Consider the following 16,747-nt stretch of genomic DNA (forward strand, 5'->3'; position numbering starts at 1 on the left):
TGGTCCTGTATTTCTCTGTACACTCTAGATACTAATCTAGTAACTCAGGCACTATTCCACTATATCCCTAGTTTAGCACGAGGTTTTCAATGAGGCGAGTGGATGGGTAGCTAGGGAACTGTAGTTCCCCTTATTTTGAGCTTGTGTGTGTTCCCAGCAAATGGACTTGAGCTTCTCACTGCCATTCCAAATGCTCCTTTACTATTTTGAGTGGTTGTGGGCCAGAGATTCCTTTCCGTTGGTGGTAAAATTACACTTATTCACGTATGTTATCAAAGGTACCTTGAAGTTTTATTTCTGAACGTCTGGTGAACTGTATTGGCTTTGTTTATTAAGTTTCTTAAGTCATTGTAGTTTTTCTGGCTTCATTTGTGTTTCCTATCTGCATACCTACACAAAATATTTTCTTAAAGTTTCCCTTTGTGAGGTAGATAGTGAAAATTTAAACTGTAGATGCTAGAAATTTGAAATAAAAATGAAAAATGCTAGAAACATTCAGGAACTTAGGCACTACCTGTAGAAAGAGAAACAGTTAACATTTCAGGTCCCCTTTGTCAGAACTCCAGAAGAGAACTTCTTCAAAGTTGGCATTTCTGGAAATCATGGTGAATTCAACAATAAATGGAAATCAAAAGAAAACTGCAGATGTTGCTTATCTGAAATAAAACGAAGTTCTGGAAACACTTGGCCAATTAGGGACAAAGGGCCTTCAACTTGAAATGTTAACTCTACTTCTCTTTACACAGATGCCATCTAACCTGCTAAGTGTTTCCAGTGTTTTCTCCTTTAGAAGGTAAATGGAGTTTAGCTTATAGCTATATCCAAGTATTTACTTTTTTTGTTGTTTCTCTTTAGAATGATTTGAACGCAACTGCCTGCATATACTTTGATATAACATCTGCACCCCAACTATTAGCCCATAACCCAGTACTTTTGAAGTTCTTTCATATACAGTATCTATGTGAACTCCACATTAAAGTCAGTTCTTACATTTTCTCTGTAAACAGGAGCATTGTACTAAATGCAACAAAAAATAAATTGTGTGCTGATCATTCTGATTTTCCAGTACTAGTCTAGTTTCCTCCATCTTAAGTAATCAAACTCATTTTCTGACTTATTTTATGTTTCAGAATTATATTTATGTTTCAGAATTCTGACTATATGTTTCAGAATTATTCCCAATTCACTCAGGTAGTTTAACAGCTGATATTGTTTGTTATAAAGGAGCACAAATGTAAGGAGTAACAAGGGATACTACACTCAATGGGTGAGTTAAAACTGCTTGATTTACGCTTGCATATATCACAATCACATGTTCTTAATGAGCACAAAGTAGCAAGATCAGGTGATGAAATTATTTATTTACAAGATATGAACAGTAAGATCATTTACAATATAACATGGTCTGCACTAAAGTAACAGGCAAACTCTCCAAAACTCCAATATAACTGCCGTAGTTTATAAGACAGAAGTAATATTTGGTGGTATTACAGACTTGTACAGAAATAATCATCCTCAGCACTTTGCTTCATTTGTTTTAATTAACAATAAGTAATACAGTAAGGAAATCTATTGAATAAAGTTAAAATGCAAAAATAGCATTCTATCATGGATGAATGTAATGTAGAGAAGGAAATCCAACTGTAACCAAATTTAACAGGATCTTTCCAGAGCAGAAACCGGTTTTTAGCAGTTTTGAGAATGATAATTTAGTTTTCATAATGCAACTGTAGTAGGCAAACATACAATTAATCATTCATCTTGTATTAATGAAGTGAGTGCTAATGCTGAGGTTCATCTAAACTATCCAAATGTTGGTGTGGTATTTGATTATTATTGTTCTTTCTTTGCAAGATAATCAATGTTGACTGATTGACAATCTTCAGCTCACTTTTTGAAGTTTACCCACAAACTGGACATGCCAGGGAAGTCTCAACTATTTTCTGAAAAAAATTGTGACTAAATGTACAGCATGTACAAGAAAGCACTGTATCAGGCTAGTATCAGGATGTAATGCAAATAAGACATGAAAAAGCTGTACAGTTTGGTGCAAAGTTGTTGGTTTAAGATCCTGTAAGTAGCATTAAAACCCATGTTTATTTTTAACCCTTTGTTTGTATTTGTGAAATGTTTTCTTAAAAAAAATGATCGCAATAACTACAAAACAAACTAAACGTAACATTTCTTTTAAAATAAAGCAAACTCAAAGCAACTTTAAAGGTGATATCACACTTCCAGATTGATGGTTCCAAACTTCCCTTCTTGGTGTTGCTAGCATATTAATATGCTGAAAACAAACCACATATTTTAGATTGCTCTTGATTTTGTGAAGAACATGATTGCAGGTTATGAAATTTTTGACTTAAGTTGTGAAGCTAGGAAACACTTTTTCAATTGCAAATGATTGTGCAAATTTGGATTTCTCTACCTCCAATGGCCAAGTAATGCTGAGTTAACTATTAGTTTAAAATCTGACTGATTTTTGATAACCGATAGTATTAACAGATTATGGGGGAAAAACTGCACATGTGAAATTAGGTGATTAAATTAGGTATGCTGTTAGTGAATATTGGTATGGGCCTGGGATAAATAGCTTTCCAATGCCCATATTTCTAAATTCCCATATCATTTAATTGTAGAATGTTATAGCAGTGAAGAAGATAATTTGGCTCCTTTTGTTGCTACTACTTCTATTTAGATATACTTTGCTAATTTTATTCATAAAAATTAGCTTAAATAACAACAGGCACAATGTGAACCTTTGACACTCCATTCATAAATGACTATATATACTACTATGCTATTGGCTATCCACTTTTATTTTTTTACAGGATGCGAACATAACTTATAAGGCTAACATTCATAGCCCAGTCCTAACTGTCCCTTGAACTGAGTGGTTAGGCCATTTAAGAGTCAGTCACACTGGTGGATCTGTCATCACATACAGGCCAGACTGGGTTAAGATAACAGATTTCATTCCAGAAGGATATTTGTGAACCAGGTGAATTTTTAATGACAATCTGAGTTTCATGATTAGCAGTACAGATAGTAGTTTCTGAATTCAGTTAGTTAAATAAATCTAGAATTTAAATTCTCCAGTTGCCATGATGGGATTCAACATCTGCATCTCCAAATCAATTAGCCAGGCCTTTGGATTCTAGTCCAGTGACTTAACCACTATGTTACCATACCCTATTTGATCTGTTATCTTAACTTCTGTAGTAACTATTGCACAGTAAAGTGTGAAGTATGTTAATAAAGATAATCTAAATGACCTATCTCTCCTTTCTTTAAAAAAAAATGTTTTTTCCTGGAAGAAATTCATTAAATTAATCTAACATGATGTCACAATCCTGCACCAGGCTGATTGCCTTGTTCTTGCCTATCAGGCAAGTTACTTTTGGAAAAGATAGCTGATCATTTTGGATCACATTATTCCACCAGCTGGTGATGAGAGGAAAAAAAAATGATTTGAGGTAAAAATTATCCAAACCTGTCAGCTAATTGCAACCGGTCCACTGAATAATAAATTTAGAGAGATGATGATAATGTCACTTTTAAAACAATATTAGGAAATTAGATAAACATGCACACTTTTTAGTGTAGGGTTCACCAATGCTTTATTTTCACATTTGCAATTCACTGATTGTGACAACTCAAGTCCCAGTATTATTCAAAAGTATGTTTTTATGCCTATTTCTATGTTTTCTCTACTGTTTTGAAAGCTAAAATCTTCATTAGATTAATATGATATACATAACTAATATGCTACATTGGAATGTCACTACTATAAGCTTCCTGATATTGTAATATCTTTGTAATACACAGTCGACACCTGGTACAGACAAAACTTCAATTACAGTGTAACTAATTGATAATCTCTTTTCCCCATATTAGGAAGAGCTAATTCTGGTGACACTGTTAATTACAATAATTAATTCTGAATTTATCCTACCAGAGAATTTTGCAAACAAAAAAAAATCAATATCTATACAGTTAACATTTCTCATTCATAAACCAAACAAAGATAAAATATTATAGAAATGTAACTATTTAAAATATGTTTTTATTCCACCCACATTTTGTTCATTACCTTGTTTTGCCTATGTTATATTACACTGAAGTTCTCTGTGCTCTGAGCTCAAAAGTTCAGGTATTTTTTAAGTCTCCTATTCATTTTATTCCTCCAATTATGCTTTCAGTTTGTCTAATTCTGTGAGTTGAACTAGGACCAAGAAAAAAATAATAAAGACAGTAGTAACCACAATACAGGATATTGTGAATATTGTGGAGTACTCATTTATTTTTTATTCATTGATGGAATGCGAGTCTACTAATAGTTTACTGGCAAGTCCTTCTGAAAGCAAGTCTTGCATATTTGAAAAGGTGGCGGTGATCCTCTTCTTAAGCTACTCCTGTTGTAAAACTACTCTAAGTGCTGTTATTTAGGCAGTGCCAGGATTTTGACAGCATCATTGAAGCAATATTTCTGAGGATAATGTATGACTAGGAGGAGATGGCATTCTATGTGTCCACTACCCTTTCTAGGTATTAGGGATCTTGGGTTTGGAGTATTCTACCAAAGTGGCAACAGTTGTTGCAGTAGATTTTGTACATTGTGAACCGGCAATAGAATGATTAATTTTTTAAAAATGGTGAATGTGATACCACTTCCTAGGCTGCTTTAGGATAAGCTTCACTTGAATCAGGTTAGGACTGATGTCCTAGTGCATCAGGTGGCACAGCATGTAGAGTTGTTGCCTCATGGCTCCAGTAATTCTGGTTCAATCTTGACCTTCAGTGCAGTCTGTATTGAGTTTGTACATTCTCTCTGACCGAGCAAGTTTTCCGCAGGTGCTCCAGTTACTTCTCGCCTCCCAAAGATGTGTTTTTGTTAAGTTAATTGGTTACTGTAAATTGCTCCTGGTGTAGGTGAGTGAAAGGAAAATCTGGGGAGTTAATGGGCACATAAGAGAGAATAGGTTGCAGGGAAATAAGAAGGAGTTGATGAGATTGCTGTGAGATCCCTCACAGAAGGAGGCATCTGGCCCATCATCTGTGTCATAAGGAGAAATATGAAATGTCAGCAACTAGGGCAGTAGATAGGACTTTAAGCTAAAAGCAAGTTGGGGAAAGAGCTCAAGTTTTGGTCAGGTGACATTTAGAAAACCTGAGGAGAGAGGATAATCCAACAGAACGGGGTAGCAAAATGATAGTAACCAGAATCTGTCAGGAAGTGACAATGCATATAGACATAAAAATATATTTATAACTACAGTCAGAGTGAGGGAGCAATGGTACAAAGATGAGATAGGTGAATTAAAGGCACAACTAGAAATAAATGAGTATGATCTAGTACTACAACATAGATGATTGCAAACCACCAAGGTCATGAATTAAATAATCCAGGATACATAACTTTTTGAAAAGGAGGCTGGGTAGCCCTGAATTTTTCATTATATAAGGGATAAAAGCAGTAGAAAGAAAATCAAGTGGAATTAATCTGGATGGGGCTATGAAACAACGAGTAAAATACATTGGTGGGTGTTTCTTACAGGTCACCAAACACTAGTAATAATGAAGGGCAAAGTATGTCAGAAAATCAGAGGTGTGTGTAACATGTACAGTACAATAACCATGGGGCCATTAATCTACATATACATGAAGAAAACCAAGTTATCACTGATATTGTGAAGAATGAATTTTTGGAATGTACAGTATGAGAAATGGTTTTCTAGATCAGTATGTTGAGGAACCAGTGAATGAACAAGATATTTTGGACCTAGTATTGTGTAATGAGAAAGGGTTAAATGTTAATTTAGTAAAGTGAACGGTGATCTTAATATAATAGAATATTTAAAAAAAAACTTTGTCAATTAGTTCAATCTGAAACCAGAGTTTCAAATTTGAATACAGCAAACCTATGAAGGCTTGAGGCAATGTTAGACTGGGGAAACAAAATTTAAAGATACGACAGTAAGAGGCAATGGCTAGCATTTTAAGATCCTGTACCCCCAGTTTACAAGTAAAATACAGCATTTTAAGACAAAAAGAAAACAGGAAATGTGGCCAGCCATGGTAATCAAGAGAAAATAAAAACATATTGAACAGAAGGTAAAAGCTTATACAGTTGCCAAAAAAAGCCAATGAGCCTGAGGATCAGGATTGTTTTAGACTTTAGCAAAGGAGCATCAAAACAGAATATGAGTAGTTTAGTGAGAAATATAACAACGAGCTGTAAATAAAAAAACTACTGAGGTATACAAAAAGGAATAGATTAGCAAAAGTTAATGCAGGTCCCTTTCAGACTGATGTAGGACAAGTTACAATAGGGACTAATGAAATGGCAAAGAATTAAACAATTATCAAAAGGTGATGAATCCCCAGCACCTGATGATCTGCACAATAGAGTTTTGAAGGTAGTAGCTGTGGAAATAGTGGATGCACCAGTTGTCATCTTCCAAAATTCCATAGACTCTAGAATGGTTCTCACAGAAAATGTTACTGCGATATTTAAGTGAGGAGGGAAAGAAAAGCATGATACTAGGGACCAATTAGCCTGACATCCAAAGGGAAAATATATACTGTAAATCTGTTAAGTGGTAACAGCACACTTAGAAAATGATAGGATTGGGCAGAGTCCACGTGGATTTCTGAAAGAGAAATTAAGTTTAACAAACTTGATTAGTGTTCTGAGGTTGTAGCTAAAGAATATTACATGGATTTAATTTAATTGACCGTGTTCTGGCTTCTAAGATGATCTTGGGAGGAGGTCACTTGGCACTTCTGGCAGAATGTCAAACGTTTCAACCTCAGCTTTTCCATTGCATCTCTGGCACAGTTTACAAAAGAGATGTTTTCTCCCTTTTTGGTTGTTTTTATTTAGATATCCATCAGTTTCACAAATGGATGTGGCAGGGCTGCAGATCTATTCTTTTTGGATCACTTTATCTAGTCTCTAGGATGCTGCTGCCTCTGTTCAGCATTTTTGGAGTCCTGACTTGTAGTTTCACCAAGTCAGCATCTCAATTGTTAGCTATCTTTGTGATGCTCCTAGTATATTTTTCTTCATTCTTCCAGCAGAGTGAATCTTTCCACTTGATGGTAATGGTAGAGTGAGGACTATCTCGGGGCAAAAGATAAAAGATGGAGTATAACTCTACTGTTCGAGAAGGCCCACATTACCTCGTATGTTCAGTTTTGAGCCACTGGTATGTTTCATATGTACCTAATTTAGCTGTATTGATGTTCTACTCAAGTTGATGCAGGTGGTCCCCAGTGTGAAGACTTTTATCTCCACAAAGGCTCTATGGCAGTCCCTCCTACTAACGTTGATGTGAATAGATGCATCAATGACAGTCAGACTGGTGGAAAAAATGATTCAGTAATTTTTTTTTCCCCCTGGTATTGGTTCTTCCACAACCTGCCACAGGCCCAGTCTGGCAGCAATATCCTTTAGGACATGTCTAGCAGACATTGATCTTTGCCAGTGAACCACCTTTGGAAATGGATTGTGAAGTCATTTACCCAAGGAACTTCCTACTTCGGTGCTTCTTCCCAGTGGTCTTCAACATGGAGGAAAACTGATTCATTAACTAAGAGAGGGTGTTAGGTGGTAATTTAGTAACTTCACTTGCAAAGCATTAACAAAGTTTAAATTCACATTGTAAACATTTAGAATCAATTAGCTAAAGTACAGATAGATGCAGACATTTTTGCAGAATAAACAAGTTTTAGAGAGAAAGCATATAGATTTCAAAAGCGATTAAATCATATATATTACCCAAAGAAAAAGGGCAACCTTCATTAATTTGGATTTTTTTTCCACTAGTACTCTGAGAATATTCACCAGTATGGATGCTTACATTGCAAACACTGCTTATGCAGCCTCAAGCTTCGGAATTCATTGCACATGTCTCTGAGGTGGAGACAGAGTGTTTGATAGTTGACAATGTGGAACCTGAGGAATGTGGCAGGTGTTGTATGGCAAGCTGGTCTTTTAGCATAATCAGGATGTCATCTAATTTCTGGTCTATCTTTGCGATCTGTTAACAAAAATAGAGTAGTTAGTCCATCGATCTCGCACTCGGCTTTCCATCATCACACTGACTATTCCCTTCAACTCCCAGGTTTGCTCTTCCATCTTCACCAACCATTCCGTTATGGCACTTTCCCATACAACCATGAGAGATGCAAACCTGTCCTCGCACCCCTTCGCTTCCTCCAGGGAACCAAATTGTCATTCTGGATGAACCAGTGATTTACTTTCACTCCTTCCAATCTGCGAAGTGCATTTGGCATTCACAATGTGCTCTCCTCGAATAGCTGATTGCTCCAAACCTCGAATAGGTGATTGTTTTGTGGAATGTTCGCAGGGGCAACTCTGAGCTTCCTGGTGCCTGCTACTTTACTTCCCCGTCCCACTTCCGCTCTGATCTATCTGTGGTCTTGGGACTGTTGTAACAATGCCCAACATAAGCTTGAGGAACAGTTTTCTAGACTTTGTCGAATCTTACAACTTTGGGTAATTTGCTTTCTTGGTCTGTGTCAGAACTGGCCAGTCCATCTGTGATTTGGCTGTGTTTCTCTCAATCAGCACTGTCTGTCCTTCTGGACATTTCCTGTAGCTCTGCCTTTCATAGTCTTTAGATTATTTTGTCTGTGTTCTCACTCTCTAACTGCCCTCGTTTCATAACGATTATGTTCATTTTTTCAGGTTCTCTGTCTCTCTCTTAACCAGTTGACCTTGTTTACAATTTATCCCCACAGCAACCCTGACCTCAGTTTATCAGAGATATTGTCTTCAGAGAGTGTACATCTTTTATTTTGGTAGAAGGCTGGTGGAAGTCTTGGATAAAACCATAAGCAGAATTTCTACTGACAAAGTTATAGCAACCAGTCAAGCTAATTCTCAAGGAAATTCCTCAGTGTTCCTTGATTGAGTCTAGGAAGAACTGGTCCATTAAGGTGGTAACTGGTATGAGAAACTATACAGTAATGAGGAGAAATATCAAGTTTTTTCATTGGACTAGGGAAGGGTAAGAGGATTGAAGAGAGCTTTAAATGCAGAAGGATTTTGAACATCTATTTTGTATGGTTGGTAGGCCAGTGGTGAGAGATCCTTAATTTTCACTTGCTGATACTTAAGAAAGGTATTAGAAAAGATTTCTTACTGCAGAAATGGTATTATTTACCACAGGGAATAATTGTGGAACTGCTATTGGATTTTTGACGGGAGCAGTAGATAAATTTTTGAAACCAAGGTTAATTTGACAATTTTAGTTGTTATTTTGATCACTTTGGAGGATTGTACCTCAAATCTCCACATGGCAACTTTGATCTATCAGGTCAGCTTGGCTGCCGCATTTTGCTGTGTCACATTGGATATCTAGATGAGGAGAAATGTTAATAGCCACAGGTGCACAGCCAGCACTAATTAGAGCAAGAGCCTTGGGAGCAGGAACTGCACAACCTGTACTGTATTGTTTTTGCAGACTTGCAAGTCCAGAGGAAGAAGTAAGTCAATAGAAAGGTGAAGCTTCCAGAAGGCCATACTTGTTCTTTTGGATGTACTGGCATTTGATAGGTTTCCTCAATATGTCAAGACCCCAGTGTCTGAGGAGCTTCAAGGTCTTGTGGCTGGTGGTTATAGAACTGGTTGCCACAGTTTATCAATGGTTATAGAATTCACTGCCATCCTTTGCCTTTGATTAAGGCTAGGGCTTTGCCAGTGACATTTGCAGGTTCTTACAGTTTAAATCCATAAATGCAAAAGGCAGTTTATCCTCCCTTATCACTCATCTCAAAACAGAATTACTATCTGGCAGTTTGGAGACAAAGAGTATTCACTTAAAATGTGGCTGATGGCTTATTATCAAGAGCATGCAAATATCTCAATATTTCCTGCAAAGATGTTGGTCAGAATGAGCTGGTGCTCAGGTCCGTGGCTGTGTCTGAATATCCAAAGACATGATCATCATTAACTGCCTGCCTGTGGTAATTGTGACATTCATGGATCAGCCAGGTGCAACCATCAACTGCAAGGACTTGCATTCTGTGAGACGCATAGCTTTTCAGCTAACGCAACAGTATCATTTTACAGGTGTGTGCAGGATTTTTGGGTAGCTGCCAAAAATCCTCCCTTATACCTCATCTCAAAGCAAAATTACCATCTGGCAATTTGGAGATGAGAACTATTCATTTAAAATGTGGCCGACTGCACCCATTGAACCCAAACACTGTACGCTAAAAGCAATGCAATGAAAACAATATAACAACAAGAAATGTCGATAAACAACCAATTTGGATGCATAATCTGCAATTTGGTTATCAAGGTAGGTCTGCAAGTGCCCTTTAGTAGTTACAATCCATAATCTCCAGAATGACTGCAGTGTGTTATGCTCTATAAAATATTGTACTATAGTGAGGTTTGGACCTACAGAAGTCTCTTCAAGTAATTCTGGTGAGGACGAGGAGAAGAAATACGATGTGGCTAATGTTTCTGTAATCATACACACTGATGTGCTAATATCCAAATGCAAAAGCCATTTTCCTATTAAACCCCATTCACCCTACACCCAATGCAAAGCGGTCCTGCAAACAGTCAAGCATTCTCTTCAACAGCTTCCTGTTGCTTTTTTCACATTTATTCATTTCTTGGGATATTGGAAAGGTCAGTATTTATTGCCCTTCTACAGATGATGTGAAGCCGCTATCTTGAATGACTACAAGTGCTTCTCATGAAGTCATGTCCACAGTACTGTTGGATAGAAAATTCCAAGATTTGGACCCAGCAACAATGAAGGAACAGGAATATATTTCCAACTCGGGATGTTGTGGGACTGGAGGGGAACCTGCAGGTGGTGGTGTTACCATGTGCCTACAGCACTTATCCTTCTTTGCATTTGTGTTTGCAGATTTGAGAGGTGCTGTTGGGGTTGTTTCTCCGAGAATGACTTGATTCTACTCCAGTTTTGTGGCTTCTGAGGTGGCTAATGAGGCCAATGTGGGAACTACATTCTTTCACAGATGAGCAATATATTTACAATTAAAGACTTTTATCTTTATATAAATTGAAGGTTCTCCTCACGCCCATATTTCATCCTTCCATCAACCCAACATGTAGAATCAATCTATGACCTTTCCATTATTTGCTATACTGTGACATTCAACATTTATTATTCCATAATTAAGATAAATGTTAAAAGCGTCTGACCAACTTCATATTCCTAATCAAAGTAAATGATCCAACTCTGGTTATTTTGCTTGTATGTGTAATTTGAATATGAAAAATGAGCACTAATTAATCTAATTTTTAAGCTACTTTGATTATCCAAGAATTCAAATTACATGTTTTATACCTCCCTGTTAATATATTGTGAGAAAGAGGAAGTGGGAGAGTGGTCCTAGGGTTGAAGCTTATCCATTTAAATTTATGTATTCATCATGTACATGCCGCTGATTGAGCCAGCTGGTCTCCCACTTATCATGGCAAAAATCATCACAGTTAGAGTTAATCCAAACCTGACATTGTATATGACACAAGGCACAGAACAAAAAGAAATGCAAACTAAACTAGGTAATAAATTCTTAGTTTAATATTTGATTACTGATCAGTAGACATGTTTTTCTCCCTCAAAAGTACTTGTGTCTTTTTTTTGGGAAATTAATTTAGTCTTTGACTAATTCTGCATCAAACTAAATTATACTACGTGTATTTTGTTCTAAAATCAGATTGATGCTATCTTGAACAAATTGGTAAAATGTGGATTGGTTTTCCTTATGTAGTCTTAACTCCCACCATCTTTGAAAGGGAAATATACTATTGCAGGCTATGATTTTTTTCCCACATTAATGGAGGGAGAATTGAAAAGACAGTTGGATAGAAACTTTCCCTATGTGCTCTGTTTAAAACCACTGACTGCTCCACATGAATGTGGTAAAAAGCATGTACTGCATAAAGAAATATTCTTGCTGGCATTTCTGAGCTCATTAGATAAATAAAGGGTAAGAGAGAGGCAAGAGTGGAAATTGGATCACCTGAAAATGATGCTGGAGAAGTAGTAATGGGAACAGGGAAATGGCAGAGGAGCTAAATAAGTATTTTGTGTCAGTCTTCACAGTGGAAGACACCAGTAACATGCCAGAAATTCACGAGAGTTGGGGGTCGGGGGGGGGGGGGGGGGGGGGGTGGGTGGTGGGGGGGGGGGATGGGCAGAGGTGAGTATAGAGGACATTACTAAGGAGAAAGTGCTGGGGAGGCTGAAAGGCCTGAAGGTGGATAAATCACTGGACCAGATGGACTACATCCCAGAGTTCTGAAAGAGGTAGCTGGAGAGAATGTGGAGGCATTAGTAGTGATCTTTCAAGAATCACTGGAGTCAGGGAGGTTCTTAGAGGACTGGAAAATCGCAAATGTGACACTGCTGTTCAAAAAGGGAAGGAGATAAAAGACAGGAAATTATAAGCCAGTTAGCCCGACCTCCGTGGTTGGTAAAATTTTAGAGTCCATTATTAAGGATGAGGTTTCAGGTACTTGGAAGCACATGATAAAATAGGCCAAAGTCATCATGGTTTCCTTAAGGAGAGATCTTGCCTGACAAATCTGTTAGAATTCTTTGAGGAAGTAACAGGCAGGATAGACAAAGGAGAGTCAGTGGATGTTGTTTACCTGGATTTTCAGAAGGCCTTTGACAAGGTGCTGCACACGAGGCTGCTAAACAAGATAAGAGCCCATGGTGTTAGAGGAAAGGTACTAGCATGGATAGAAGAATGGTTGACTGGCAGAAGTCAGAGAGTCGGGATAAAGGAGTCCTTTTCAGGATGGCTGCCCGTGACTAGTGGAGTTCTGCAGCGGTCAGTGTTGGGACTGCAACTTTTCACTTTATACATTGATGATCTGGATGAAGGAACAGATGGAACTGTGGTCAAGTTTGCAGGCGATATCAAGATAGGTGGAGGAACAGATAGTGTCACAGAGGCAGGGAGTCTGCAGAAGGACTTGGACAGGTTAGGAGAGTGGGCAAAGAAGTGGCAGATGGAATACAGCGTAAGGAAGTGTGGGGTTATGCACTTTAGTAGGAAGTATAAAGGTGTAGACTATTTTCTAAATGGGGAGAAAATTCAGAAATCAGAGTTGCAAAGGGACTTGGGAGTTCTAGTTCAGGATTTCCTCAAGGTTAACTTGCAGGTTGAGTTGGTAGTAAAGAAGGTGAATGCAATGTTAGCATTCATTTTGAGAGGACTAGAATATAAAAGCAAGGGTGTGCTGCTGAGGCTTTATAAGGCATTGGTCAGACTTCATTTGGAATATTGTGAGCAATTTTGGGCCCCATATCTAAGGAAGGATGTGCTGATCCTGGAGAGGGTCCAGAGGAGGTTCACAAGACTGATCCCAGAAATATAAGCCTTAACAGATGAGGAATATTTGATCTTTCTGAACCTGTTCACGATGGAGTTCAGAAGGATGAGGGGGTCTCTCATTGAAACCTACTGGATACTGAAAGGCCTGGATAGAGTGGACACGGAGAGGATGTTTCCATTAGGAGGAGAGTCTAGGATTCAAGGGCACAGCCTCAGAGTAAAGGGACATTCCTTAAAACTGAGATGTGGAGGATTTTCTTTAGCCAGAGGGTGGAATCTGTGGAAATTGTTGCCATGGAGGGCTGTGGAGGCTAAGTCATTGTGTGTATTTAAGGCAGAGCTCGATAGGTTCTTGATTGGTAAGGGGGTTAAGGGTTACAGGGAGAAGGCATTTGAATGAGGTTGAAAAAAATCAGCCATGATTGAACTGCAGAGTAGACTCAATGGGCCAAATGGCCTAATTCTGCTCCTATATCTTATGGTCTTATTATGTGCTAGAGCATGGTGCACATGGAAATTGCATGGTTAATGACAATCTGTATACAACATTCTATTAAAGGTTCCCCTTTCAGATTCTGTCTTGATATGTAATCAACACACAAAATTATGTATATACTTGTACATACACAGTCTTGAACATGAGACATTTCCCAGTTGCAGAGTATAATACCAGCTCTGCTACATTGGGAGTCTCCCAGTCATTCAGTGTCTGATTGATGTTATTTCCTGTTCACAATTGGTTCTCGAAGTGCTTGTATAGTGGACACTGAGCATTGGTCATACCAGTGAGCCTCAAGAGAAACTGAGGAGCTAGTGTGATTTCTGCTTGATATAGATGCTGATTGCCAGGGATGCTGGTATGTTGCCATGGTAAATTACCACTTGAAATTCAAAAGCCATGCCGTGGCAAAGTCTGGCATATTGAGTGACGAAATAGTTGTTGGAGATCCCAATTACATGGAAGTGAGAGCAAGGATTAATGTGTCATATTCAGGTTGGCAAGTTAACTAATGACATGCCATTGTGCTCAATGCTGAAGCCTCGGCTACTTACAATGTAGATTCATGATTTAGATGAAGGGGCTCTTAACGTCTCAAGTGCCTCTATCACTTCACACAGAACATAAGAAATAACAGTAGTAGGCCTTGTGGTACCTCGTCTGCTCTACCATTCAATAAGATCATAGCAACTTCAGCTTCCTGCTGATCCCCATAACTCTTTAGTCCTCCTGTAGTCCAAAATTCAATCGCAGCAACTCTGAAACAAGAAATTCCTCTTTACCCAAGGTCCTAGCTGGGTCACTTTTTAAACTGAGACTATGTGATCTAGTTCTAGACTTCCCTAGGAACATCCTTATAGCATCTACCCTGTTAAGCTCCCACGAAATTCTATATGCTTCAATAAGAACAGTTCATTCTTCAAAACTTTAGAGAATACAAACCCAATCTACTGAATCTTTCCTTATTAGACAGCCCCTTATACCTCTTTTGCCTATCAACAAACTTTATTCCTATCATTCATCTTTTGTCCTTTTCTTCACCTTTTAAACATTTTAGACTGCAACAGCACTCCTGGCTTGCACACACTGGCAGATATTAAACCATAACCAAATCATATAAGTGTTACTCACTGACATATAACAGGGAGAATAATGGGAGGAAACAGAAAAGAATTGGACAAGGGTAAGCACACTTGCAAGTTTCAACTTTGGCAGAGAACTCTATGCTGGCCATGAAGAGGCATCACTGATGCTGAGGCCATTGGCAGCATTGGAGCAATCAATGCTGAGGCTACCTATGTAATATTCTTCTCATCCCCCAATGTTAGCAAGCATTTCCTACTTGCTCCTTTCTTCTCACTGTAACACAATCATTGATTATTTTTAAATTCAGGTGTGCCATGTGATAATGGATAATCCTTCTCACAAGAGCCAGTGTTTGCCTTGTTGTGGTAGGACAATACTAGTGACTCATAGGACTATCACAGAATAAAGAAATCATGACAGCTAGATAGATAACTGGCATTAATTTGCATAATACACTTCCTGTTATCATATACTAGGTCTTTATCGTGGGCTGTTCAACTAGATCTGTATTCTTTGGAGTTTAGAAGAATGAGGGGTGATCTTATTGAAACATAAGGTCCTAAGGGAGCACAGATGAGTAGATATTGAGAAGTGTCTCTTAGTGGGAGAGTCTCAACTGAGAGAACACAGCTGCATGATGAGAAATTTCTTTTCGGTGAATGTGGTAAATTTTTGGAATTCTCTACCCTGAAGGGCTGTGGCTTGAGGCTAGAAAGGTTAGATCACTGTGGGGGTCTTTAAAGTGGAGGCAGATAGATTATTGAAAATCAGGAAACTGGCATTGCAGAGGAGTTGAGGCTTGGGGCAGATAAGCCATGAGCATATTGAATGGTGGTGTAGGCTTGAGTGACCAGGTGGCCTATTACTGCTCCTGTTTACTTGTATGTGGAATCCCTTTCACTGCATGAAAATGCTGGTGTTAAGATGCTCACGCAAGGCAATGTGTATGCATTCAATGGCACCTTAGACCACGGAAGTGTCTGTAATCCATTCAATTCCTTGTGCTTACTCTGCCTGCCTGGCTGTGAAAAGAGTGAAGACTATGAAACTACCATTCTTTGTACAGAGACCACAGGTGTTGTCCCCTATTCATCTGTGTCCTGTAAACTCAGATTTTAGTTAAATTTGCAGAGCAGAATTGAAGAAACTAAGCATATTTAAGATTCACAATCTAATCAGCTTGGGAGCCATAGGCATTTTGTAATCCAGGCTTTGAAGCTGAAGTTATGATTAGCAGCAGTTAGAGTGTATAAGCCACAATATATTGGAAGTGAATACATTTTATAAATTTGATATTTGCTTTGGTTGGGGTAAAAAAATATTGTTGGTGGATATGGTTTACCGGTGGGAGCTTCTCCTTCATCTGCTTGTTCCTCTGGAAACTTCTGCTTCACTGCTTGGGTTCTCTACTTTCTGCAAGTAGTGCTCAATTCCTGGAAGAAGCACTGTTAGGTCACCCATCTCCAGAAACATTTTATTCATGCTGGTCTTTTAATTGACCAAAATATACTTCAGCAGTAACCAATGCACTGCTGTAGAATATTTAAACTTCAGCTAAGAATAGTAGTGCACCAAAATATTTACGATTGCACCAGCAATCAGAATGATTTATCTAGCAACAAACAATATGCAGTTAATGATCCCTTTAACAGAATTGATGTGGGGTTCTGTGTTCCATTTAACTGGTGAAGACAAAATTAACTGCTTAATTAGAACCTCAGTGCTCACTCTGTGTAACTCCTGGTACTGAGTTTGCATGTCTGGTATGGGAACATTCAGCCCATGCAAAAAAAGTTAACA

At 38.2% G+C, this 16,747-nt stretch overlaps 1 protein-coding gene across 4 annotated transcripts in view; it reads left to right on the forward strand.

Annotated features, from left to right (window-relative positions):
* The window catches only part of LOC127578465 (uncharacterized), an 81,425-nt gene that overhangs the window by 57,971 nt on the left and 6,707 nt on the right, over positions 1–16,747 (forward strand). The window contains exon 1 of one of the 4 annotated variants that reach the window (XM_052030530.1): positions 10,285–10,334. The exons of the other annotated variants lie outside the window; for them this stretch is intronic. The gene's annotated coding sequence lies outside the window, so the exon portion shown is untranslated. Of the gene's footprint in view, positions 1–10,284; positions 10,335–16,747 lie in introns of those variants that run through there. 4 annotated transcript variants of the gene reach the window in all.

This window comes from Pristis pectinata, chromosome 15 (assembly GCF_009764475.1).
Source record: "Pristis pectinata isolate sPriPec2 chromosome 15, sPriPec2.1.pri, whole genome shotgun sequence".
NCBI classification, from domain to species: domain Eukaryota; kingdom Metazoa; phylum Chordata; class Chondrichthyes; order Rhinopristiformes; family Pristidae; genus Pristis; species Pristis pectinata.